Here is an 11524-nt window from a genome sequence, read left to right as displayed (position 1 = left end):
TGGGCACTCAGAAAAAGATAGTAACCATGAAGTTGAGTGAAATGGCTCAGGGCAAAGGCCCATAGCCGGTTTAATCAATAAATTTATCCACTTAATTACATAATCATCTGGTTCAAGTAAACATGCAATGAGCCGAGTAAACGTGTGGACACAAAACATGCCTTAAAAAATGCAAATCCCCACCACTACCAAGAAAGCACTTCCGACAGGGAAAGGGGAGGAAGAGGGATACTGAAACAAATGTGCCATTCACCAAAGAAAGCAGGAATGAATGGCAGCTTAAAAGTATTGTAACAAGTCATGGATGTGACACCAGTTAATGAGGGTTCACTAAAATGAAATCTCCCATACCCTTAACTGCCATGGGCATTCTGGAATTACATAACAATCAACGATGCATGACAGGTTTTATACGTCATTATCATTACATTTGTACATGCTAATACTAAGCCACAAAAAAAAAAACCCAAAAGACTAGGGAGAAAAAAAATCTATTTGCCAGAGAAGTAATCTCTTTGTCCTTGTGTTGCAAAGAAATGAGCACAGTGGCCCCCATTTCAAAGGTGTTATTGACACCATCATGCAAATGGCCTACAGCTGTATTTGCATACATTTCTTTGAAGGGTCGAGCAATTCATCTGAAACCACTTTCATGAAAATTTATACCTCAGACAGACAAGTACATGTAGGCTCAAGTTTTCAGTGATAGTAGCTGTTGCTAGATTTAAACAATACTTTTTCCAGTTGATAAAGTTTCAAAGGCTTTTCAGGCAATCAGGTTAAAAACACTTATGATAAAGAGCATGCAGTGTGGAAACAAGCAAACTGGGCCCCATCTTTTTATTGCATTTTAAACATGTCCTGGATAGTACTCTACCTTATTTTCAAGGGAATTACCTTAATCTGATATATGTGCAGGAAAAGATGCACTTACATGATAAGCAAATAAAACAATATGAACATCTTTGGGCTTCGCTTTTCTCATCTTATAACTTTTGCACTCTCCTTACTCCTTTCATCCTCTCTAGAAAAATTTCCAACAGACAAAGCAAGACAAATACAATAAATAACTGTTAGAGACTATAACAAAATTCCTCACTCATAATGTGTAAAAATGGTGTGACAGGTACAACATCGGTTGCATAGTTAATATCAATATCTGTCTGCTCAAGGCAACGTGCAGCCATAAATAATTAATGCCTAAAGAGAAGTACTAGGGACAGGGCTTTCCTCCTAGCATCAAACATCCATGCAGACTTTACAGGCTTCCTGCAAGTCACTTATTACTTGTTGAGAGGGATTTTTCTGACCTGTCCTGTACAACATGGAAATACCTACCACAGCTCTCTCATGCTGTTGTTGTGGTTAAGTGTTCTCATCCTTTGTGCAAGTTTGTCCTTGATAGAACCTGTTTCTTGTGCTTCTCCCAAGTTAGGTCACATTAATAGGTTTTCCTCACTTCTTTTGAAGATAGTATGCATGTTGGGTATAGACAAACCTCAAAACCATATACGAGAAAAGTGGTTAGACATGGAGATTTCCAGGAAACTTGAGTGATCATAAAGTCATGACATCAACATTAACCCATTGACCCCTGTGAGTGAGACTTGACTGATTTTAGTCCGTCTAATCGCCAACTGGGGGCATCCCAGGGAATTTGACGAGTCAATGGGTTAAGCAGTCAAAAACTATGTCCCCTCCATTAACCCATGATAATTTTACTTGTAAACTAGAGGTATCCTAGTGCATTTGAGGAATCAAATCTGTCAATGGATTAATGAAAGCCCTGTCTTAAGTGGTATCCCCTGTGATTTTTTCCATTTTACAAATTGCTGAGAACTGCAAGATCTCTTATTTCAAAAAGGGATATTTCCAAGCCCTAACTGTCACCCAATGACCAAATTGCTTCTCTTCTTACCATAGACTAGTGATTTCTTTTTTCAACTAAACAATAGCCCTTTTGGCTACAAACTAATATTAATTCAGTCTCCTGTTGTCCAAGAGTTTAAAGACAATTGTATTCCCATTAACAGTAGGCTCGATTACCAGCCGCTGTTTCGGGAAATGAGCCAGTGCTCACTCCTGAAATCTCGGCTGGACGCGTGAGGTGAGCCATTGTTAATCTCCGCCAATCAGAAACTCGCCTGCACAAATCTGTCTGGCATAAATTATATGTTTTGGCTGCGAAGGTATTCTTTGACCCGGGCCGATGAGGTCGACTGAGAGCTAAAGCAGCCAAAGATTTTGTCGATGATTCACCGGTTCAATTCAAACTCACATCGATCATTTAACCACAAACTAGAGCTCGTATCATCTGGAAACTTCGCACAGACGCTTTAAGCATTCTTATGTAATTTCTGTTTTTTTTAAATCAGTGTTTTTGGGATGTCTAATGCTATTTCCCCGCCACTATTAACTTCACATAAATTATATTTTGAATTTAGGTCACCGACACAATCTATCGCTCACGCGTCCAGCCGTCTCTTCTCGGGGAGGATACCTGAACTCGAGTGAGCGGCAGGAAATCGAGCCTACATTAACAGCACCTCCTTCTTTATTTGTAAATGATGCAGGGCTATAGCTTCCAAGTAAAGTGAATGCAATGGACTTCACAAAAATGGAATAATAAAATCTCCAAATAATTTGACTGACTTTGTGAATTGACTAAGTACTGCTTGCGAAGTTCTAAATATAACAGTAATATAATACAATATCTAAGGGAACTGGTCAAATCTACTATATCGAACAGGACCTACTTTGGGGTAGGGGGGTTCTCAAAGGTACCACCTACAGTGTATCTTCGAACTTATCACATGAACATTACCAACAACATTTTATTGGCTTTTAAATTTGAGTTGACAAAGGAATATTCAGCTAGCAAGAATCGGCATTACTAGACAAATGAGAAAAGGTTTGAATCTCACTATGACTTTTCACTGCTGGATAGAGGGGTGGCTATGCAATATAAACACCATCTTTTGACGTTAAGCAAGGGGGGTGCAGGCAGACACCACCATCTATTTTGTGGTTTGGTGGTTCCTGTTTGAGTGTAGTAGTTTTGACCACTTCCCTAACAATTATTCCAATCTCGTATCCAACAAGTGCAAATGGAATGATTGTTTTCTTGAATTCTCAAACTTCGGTTTTGCTAAATTTTCTTTAAGTTGAAGAAACAACTGGAAAGTGACAGGACTTCTGGGCGGCAAATACTTCATGCTAAGCGACATTTGCCGAATTCATTTTCATATAAGGTCAAATGCAGGCATAATGGCTGGAAGCCAAGAGCCAGTAAACCAATGAGAAATCTAACATTGGATTATCCAAGGTTTAGAATGTAATGAAATAAATTATTTGCATTTTGCACCTAATCACAAGCCACTGTCCGAGTGCCAAGTCCATCATTTGAAAATTCACGCAAAAAGCAGAATACCCAGAGCGAACAACCGAAATTATCACTTGGTAAATTTCATCCCAAACATTGTTATATTGAAAAAAGTGCAAGGTGTTGACATCAAAATCGAATTCATGTTAGCATGAAACATGGAAAGGGAACGCCATAATGTGGTTTCCCAAACTGATCAGAAATGAACTAATTTTGCCAACATCATGACTTTGGCTCAAGTTCAAATGATTTCAGATCACTAGTATCATACTAGAGCCAAGTTTAAATAAAGTTAACTATCCATCCAATACCATTCTCTGCCATGATTACTGTACCAGACAGCCCTTACAAAAAGAAATTGTTAGCATGGCCTAATTCAACAACATCAACCCTTGCACTATCAATCTCAAATGTATAATTCTCCACCAATTATGAGCAATTTAGAAAGCCTTAAGAGCCAATAACAGTATAGGAACAATATTGGCCCACATAATTATATTCAACACCTTTTTAGTTGGGGTTGAGGAGTAAATGTTGACAGACTTGTGACTGCATTTGTCACAAAACAAGTCTCGTGGTGCCATATCAAAAAAACCGATACCTCTGCAGTGTTTTCACTGCGCTGTGCCCTTGCATGATTCTCGCAAGACAAATGCAAATGGCGCATTAAAAATCATGCATATGCACCCACCTGGGCGCAGAAGGATGCTACGAGCAAAACAGAACTTTAGAAGTAAATTTGCAGTTTTTTAAAGTGCTATTATGACGAAATTCGAATCTTTCCTATCTAAGCCATTTAAATACAAAAAAATGTAGTCTGTACAAGGAAAAGAATGCTGTTTACTTTTAAGAGATATTCAAGTTTACAAAATATGCAAATTAGCCAAGTGATGACGCCATAAACTCAACCGAATTACAATCAAATATGATGGACAAAGATATCCCAGCCAATTTGTAACAGAAATGCTACATTCTTTGCAGTAAGATTCTTGAAGATGTGCTCCACAATACAAGCATACTGGTTTGTTACCATGGCAACTTACTGGGTTCCAGACCTTCCTGATATTAAAGGCTTTGGTGGCCACCTTTGACATTGATATTTACCAGTGGTGCCTCATCTGTATGATCCTGTAAGCATATAAATATGTTAGGTCCAGTTTGTTGCCTTGCTAAATGTTTTTCTAGCTTATGATCCCCAAAAATATTGAATAAGGTTGGAGGGAACTGGAAAAGAGTGAGTTCCCATTGCAACCAATTTCTTAACAGCCGAAGGTGTGTTGCCTGTATAACTATTAGCCTACCAAGTTTCAATGGTCTCTACTGCAAATTGACCAAGATAGCTCTATTTATATCCTTGATTTTATATTGGGTTGAGTGAATGATGTCATCACTAATCTCATTTGCATAATAGACCAATTCGGCTAACGCAATGTTGTACCCAATTCAAATCTCTCGGGGTTAAGATTCTTTGTGTATTGCATTTGCATGATAATGCAGCATTCATATGGAAATATTTGGAACAAAACGTTTTATTCCCAAAGGATCTGAATTGGGTACAACATTGAGTTAGCCGAATTGGTCCATTTAAAGATTTTTCAAACTTAAATATTTCCGGAACCAATGCAGATATTTCCAAACAGTAAACAGTGTTTTTAATCTTTCTTGGAATTCTATATGATACACCTAAAAATTCAAGAGACAAAAATTTGATTACAGTAGCACTTTAATGGTCAAGCAAAAAATACTCAATACTCAATACTCCAGCTCTTTGCTTCTTCAACTAAATACAAACAGTTTATCAAAGTATTCAAAGCCTTCAATTTTATTGGCTTTTGCCTTTGTCAGACACATGAGCCTGGCACAGCTTCAACACCTTGATCGCCAAATTGGATTAGTAGGACCTTAACTGTAACAGATGATTGACATCCCTCGGAGCTATTATTTCCACCTCAAAACTCAACCCAGTCATCTCCTTTTCACCAACACACTGTCAGTCCTGCACCTGCAAATTCCCACTCCACCACCAAATGTTCTCACTGTCAAACATCTAAGACATGAATCCTTTGCAACATTGATTGGGAGGGGGGTTAAAAGGACACTACATGCATGGCTTAGGTACCGTGACGCAACATTTTTGTGGTTGAGTAATGCACTTTTCATTCTTCTTTGATTCACCAACATCTCCAAGCAAGGTGTTACTAAAAACAGGAGCGGAACTGAATGGAACGGAATATACCGGAATATGCCGCAATGAGGTGGAACGACACTGGAATGAGACGGAATGAACAAAAATGGTACCGGAATATACCAAAACGAGCCAGAATGACAAACAAATAAAGTGCAATATGCCGGAACAAGGAAAAATGACAACAGAATAAGGAAGAATAAAGCAGAAGGACACCAGAATCAAGCTGATTAGCATGGACCGGAATGACAGGAACAAACAGTAATTTTTATCATTCTAGACTGTGAATGAATAAGTGTTGCAGAATAGAGAGACTGACAAAAAAAAAATTACATTAAAGGGGAAGTAACAAGGCTTGGAACAAGTCACGATATATTCTCACAACTCTTCATGTGAATATATTATCAATGGTTGCCATTTTTTCTGTGCTTCTGACTTTCTTCAAACAAGGAAACACTGCGTTCAGGTTGGATGGCATTATTGCCAACAATTGGGAAGAGAAAAAGAGTCTTCCGGCCATTTGAGCAAATCTATTTCTGTATATCTTTATCACATGTGGGCCGTGGTAACAGGCGAGCAGCAACGGTAATTAGTTTGTGGTTCGCTGATCTTGATTGTGATTGGTCAATACACAATTGACCTGTCAGAATGAAATAAAATGTTCACGGTTTTCTGACTTGCACAGTGAAAGCCGCCTCCTATATCCATAGATAAAAACTATTAGAATACCATTCTGTTTCTCTTGCTACTGTATTTGTTCACGAAAAAATGTTACTTCCGCAACAAATAATTATTCATTTAGCGACGGATGTACCTGTCAAATTTTTCTTGTGATCGAATTTTTTTAAATGTTACAAAAGGCAAAAACACATGCAATTCCCTTAGAGAATCACGTGACACAACAAAAACTGACTGAAACAACAGAAAATCAGTCGGTGCTAACTAAAACACCAAATTTTGGCACTTTCAGGTTCATTCCGGTATATTCCGCTTTATTTGGGTGTCATTACACCTCATTCCGGTGTCATTCCGGCTGGTTCCAGTATATTCCGGTACCATTCTTGTTCATTTCGTTTCATTCCAGTGTTATTCTGCCTCATTCCGGTTTATTCCGTTCTGTTCCGCTCCTGTGTTTAGTAACGCCTCTCCCAGCATGCAAAAACCTGAGGAATTTATACATACATACATGATAGATAGATAGTTTATTAAAATATCGAACATAGCAGTCCGTAGACTGAATTGCATTACCTTTACTTAAAATTAAGATTAAATAAATTCTAAAAATATAAATACTAATTGAAAATATAACAATAAACATTTCTATAAAAATTCGAAAAACTCTCTATATATAACTATGTACAAACTAGTCTAAAAAATTATGTACACATACTTGGAATAAAAGTGTTCTTAAAACGATTTATATGTGTACGGGGCATGGCATAAGCCATGGACTGTCTTAGATTATATCTGTGTTCTCTCTTAGGAGGTAAGACAGGCAAAAGTTTGTGATCCGGGCATGACGTAATAGACTCAAAATTAAAGCTTACTACACAGAGCTACGCGTCTAGCGTGCAAGGTTACTAAATCGAACCTGACCAAACATTCTGAATACAACGCATACGGACGAATGATGGAGAGCACTCTCTTTTGCACTCATTCGATGTCATCACTAAGATACTCTGGAAGTGCATGATGGAAAACTGGCACACAGTACTCTAAAACAGGTCTTATCGCGGTGCAGTAAAAGTTTACAATGTCGCTCAGTGGAACGTTGGAGCGCTTTAGAAGAACAATGAAATACATACATACATACATACATATTTACATATTTATTAATCCTTTGAGTGAGAGACACTACACAGGATTCTAAAAGATCAAACGGGTCCCACGGGAGTACATTTAAAGGCTACATAAGAGCATTCTCTGTGTAAAAATGATAACCTTCCTATGTGGGGAAAGCCCCGTTGCCGCACAACAAAGGAAATTGCTATCCACCTTACACGGATCATTACTTAATCATTTGTCAGAAAGAAGAAATTCCTGTCCTCTTTAAAAAAATATGCATTGCTTATGTGTGGTAGTGAAGTAACACAGCGATTTATTCCATAATGTCAACTGAGCTGTGTGTTGTCTTCCAGGAGATTCAAGTTGTCCTTGCATAATGTGTAGCTCTAACCGTGCACAATATTGTTTTGGTTTTGTCTATCATTGTAGTGCCATGGTAGAAGTCTTGGGTAAATAGCCTGAGAAGACATGTGGTTACTAGCAAAGTACAGAACCCAGAAAGATTGAAGAAAATAAATGGGAAGTGAAAAACATTGTCTTCTGGGATGACATGTTGACAGTTGTCTTTGCGTAATATGTAGGTCTAACAGTACACGATATTGTTTTGGTATTGTCTATCATTGTAGCGCCATGGTAGAAGTCTTAGATAAATAGCCCCTTGAGAAGACATGTGGTTACTAGCAAAGTACTGAACCCAGAGAGATTGAAGAAAATAAAAGGGAATCAAGAAACATTGGCTTCTGGCCTGACTTGTTGATCATGCAACTTCTTTCCACCACAAGTGTAAGCGTGCACTGACTGCATCTGACTGCTTTGTAAACAAAAGTTGAAAGCTGAAGTTAAGCCCTATCCGGCAGGGTTAGTAACTGGATGGGCGACCTAAGAAATATATCACTCAGTAACAGAAGCATAAGACCGAAAATTATATTTTAATGCTATCAAATGCGAACCAAGCAAGATACAGATTTTGTTAGCTTGCTTTATGCAAAACAATTATTGATGTAAAAGTAAATAAATATGGATACACAGTTTTTAAGAAGAGCAGAAGAAAGTTTCAGGACGGTACTAATGTGGTACTAATTAGCTCACAAACTTAATTTTATAATATATATTCTTGTACATTTATCTTCTTGATTTTCCTGTAAACTTGTCTACCTACTCTTTTTAGTCACGACATGACCCACCTAGATTAGCATCTGCTACCTGTGGGCATGTATAAAGAACTGAACTGAACTGAACTAAGAAAATATTTTGCCATCGGTAACAAAATTTACGACATGAAAACAACATTAATTTTGAACCACGAATATAAAAAGTTACCATCAGCCAAGGCTGCTGCCTAAGAAAATTTTAAAGGGCCCCTCAGAGCTAAACGCTGAGAACTTAGGAGCCCAACATATGAAGTGAAAGGCGTTGCTGTGAAAAATTAAGGAGCCCAGAGCTATTCTTTGGGAGCCCCAGGCTACCGGGCTCCTGTTAGGCAACAGCCTTGCATCAGCGAAAAACATTTTGGGAGATTTTAGTTGTTTTGTTGTAATTGTACTTTTGGCTGCACCGAGTAAATCGCACATCGAATTCAGCCGGCGCAGTGAGCAAGTTACCGCAGCATGTTTACTCGCGAAACAGTGAAGCATCTGTGTTAAATGATGCTTAGATACCGGGTTTTTGTTTTTGTTAGTTCTTTTTCTTTCAATTGTTATAAATTTTGACAAGAAATGTGCGAATTCAACACAAAGATCACAATCGCCCAACTCTCAGAGGTTGACCATTATTTCTGGAAAATCAAAAATTTACTCTCCAAGACAAGGTTATTTATCACCAGGTAATTCTATCGTTTTGGTAATAGTAGCTACTTTATTATTCACCAGCATCACAATCTTTTGCCGATTTTGGGGGTCATTTTGTTGAAACTCAAGCACGCTTCCAAAAGACCTGTTTATTTTCGTGACTTATGTATTCCCACAAAAATTCTCCCCGTATCACATTTCAACACATGGATGCAAATTTGCTAAGCTCGAAAATTACACAACATGATAAATTTACAAAAGCTGGAAATTTCACAGAAATATTTTCCAGCGAAACATTTATTGAAACAAGCAACATATTTGCTATGAGAGGCAAGAAACCCTTCCTATTTCAGTTGCGTGCGTGCAAGCGAAACACACAATCACAAAGAATATGCAATTAAATTAATTTCTGACAGTTAACATCAAACCCTTTTCGAAAGAACCTTGACCGTACATAATAAAGCACAAAAGAGAGAACAAGCTTTCATTCATATAATTTTTCACTCTCACATTTCCAATTTTTTTTAACCTTTGCAGAGTAGAGTAGAGTACAAAATGAATGTTACTTGCCAGACAAACAGGCAAACTTTAAATAGATGCGACTTCAGTAAACACTGTGAGACACAACAGAGATCACAGATCTACTTGTGGTGTTCGATTCTTTCTCTGTCTTTGTTGCACCCGTAAGTTACCAGAGAAATTTCCATTTGGTTTCAGTGTTGTACGTATCACCACCTTGGCAAAACATTAAAAGTACAGCTCATTTTGATTTCGGCTCGACCGGCGAAAGATTCACGCTGTCGAAGTCCATTACTCATCGCTTTTAAGATTCCAGATCTTTGTTTCACCGCCTGTCTTGACGTTCCATTCTTGAGCACCATATGGGTATATTTCTTTTAAAGATGTACTAAAACGCCATTCGCGTTACAATGACTTCCAACACCATTACAGGTTAATTGTGCAGAGCAAGCTACGCATTTCCCCAGCCCCCTCAAACCTAACAAAATATGCACAGAAAACTCTATGCACAAAGACACCACTTAGCAGGGGAGTGACAGGCAAGACTTTTCCCTACACGGGAAAAAATAACAAAAAAACCCACGAAATTAAACACAGATTCCGACTGGGTTTGCCATACTGGCAACCCAGTAATAACCAAGGTCCAATTATATATATATTCAACTTTCATCCCCCAAAATTTAATAGAGCCATCCAAAGTGCGGAGCTACTGACTTTTTGACGAGCTGATCTCAGCATTTTTCCGAACAAACAATCGTTCTCGGTGAATAACTCAATACGGTGAAATTATTTCAATTACTGTATTTGTCCTCTAATTAGAGAATCGCTATTATTGTATATATGATATTACTGCATCGTAGGAAATATTGAGTCCTAGGATGTGAAACATCGTTACTTTATGCACTTAATTGTTCATTCAGTTTATTTATTCATTGATTTATTAAGTGATTCATTTCAGAAAAGGTGCTGGATGAATAAAAATTTTACACCTCGAATACCTGAGAGTTCACTGTAATTATTTTCATAAGCTATATTTACCTTTAAAGCAGGAGGCCTATAAAATGAGAATAAAACTATTGGGAAAAAAAAAAAAAAAAAAGAAAAAGAAAGAAATCGGATATACATGTAGGGAGGATTCGAACTTTCTACCACAGATTATCTACTCCATCCAACTATCCAACCTACCTATATTCTACGACTTTGCATCCGTGCGCTAACCATACCGAACACGCAGACTTGTTGAATTTTTAAGAACTGGATTTGCGCTCCCTTAAATTTGTTGCCGATATTTACCTGATCTATCTTCTGATTTTTCCACGCTGAAACATAGAGTATGATTTACGTTCACAAAAGCGTTGATGGGCACGATTTGCGGGCTATCAGCAACGAATTTTGTCGATTTTTCATGATTTTGTCGTCTGGCCAGAAAGGTGACAGAACAGATTGACACTTTTTTCCATTGCTTGTTAACCGTGCTTAACCGTTGAAAAGCTTCTCAAAACAGACGTTAATCGTATAAAAAGTCTCCTGAATCGTGCCTTAAACGTTTTGCTGTCATGTAAAACCATTCAAGTGCTCTACAAAGCTTTAAAAGCACTACTTTAATGCTTGAGTATTTGCCATTGCTTCGTTTAATCTCAGCGATGCGCCCCTACATAGACCCTATAGCTTTATCGATTAACTCCCCAGAAATGCTTGCAGAGTAAGATCAGCAGTGGGTTTGAGAACTCCAACTCTTACTTTTGTTTCCTCGGGTATTCTTTTTCTTGATGGCATTTTTTTCGTCAATTCTACGTAGAGTTATAACCTTATTCTTGATCGTACTGGCAAAGTTTCATTTTAGGTAAGCCTCTTTTATATGCTCCA

General features: G+C 37.8%; 1 long non-coding RNA gene across 2 annotated transcripts in view; it reads right to left on the bottom strand.

Annotated features, from left to right (window-relative positions):
- Positions 1-11524, bottom strand: part of LOC137984743 (uncharacterized) — a 34058-nt gene that overhangs the window by 644 nt on the left and 21890 nt on the right. The window contains exons 4-6 of one of the 2 annotated variants that reach the window (XR_011119163.1): positions 4413-4510; positions 1339-1498; positions 935-1024 (exon numbers count right to left, since the gene is read on the bottom strand). This is a non-coding gene — a long non-coding RNA (uncharacterized lncRNA). The remainder of the gene's footprint in view (positions 1-934; positions 1025-1338; positions 1499-4412; positions 4511-11524) is intronic. The other variant, XR_011119161.1, reaches the window with a different exon arrangement.

The sequence above is a fragment of the Montipora foliosa genome, chromosome 2 (assembly GCF_036669935.1).
Source record: "Montipora foliosa isolate CH-2021 chromosome 2, ASM3666993v2, whole genome shotgun sequence".
Lineage (NCBI taxonomy): Eukaryota > Metazoa > Cnidaria > Anthozoa > Scleractinia > Acroporidae > Montipora > Montipora foliosa.
Note: the sequence above shows the minus strand (reverse complement) of the source record. Positions and strands in the feature narration are given on the sequence as shown.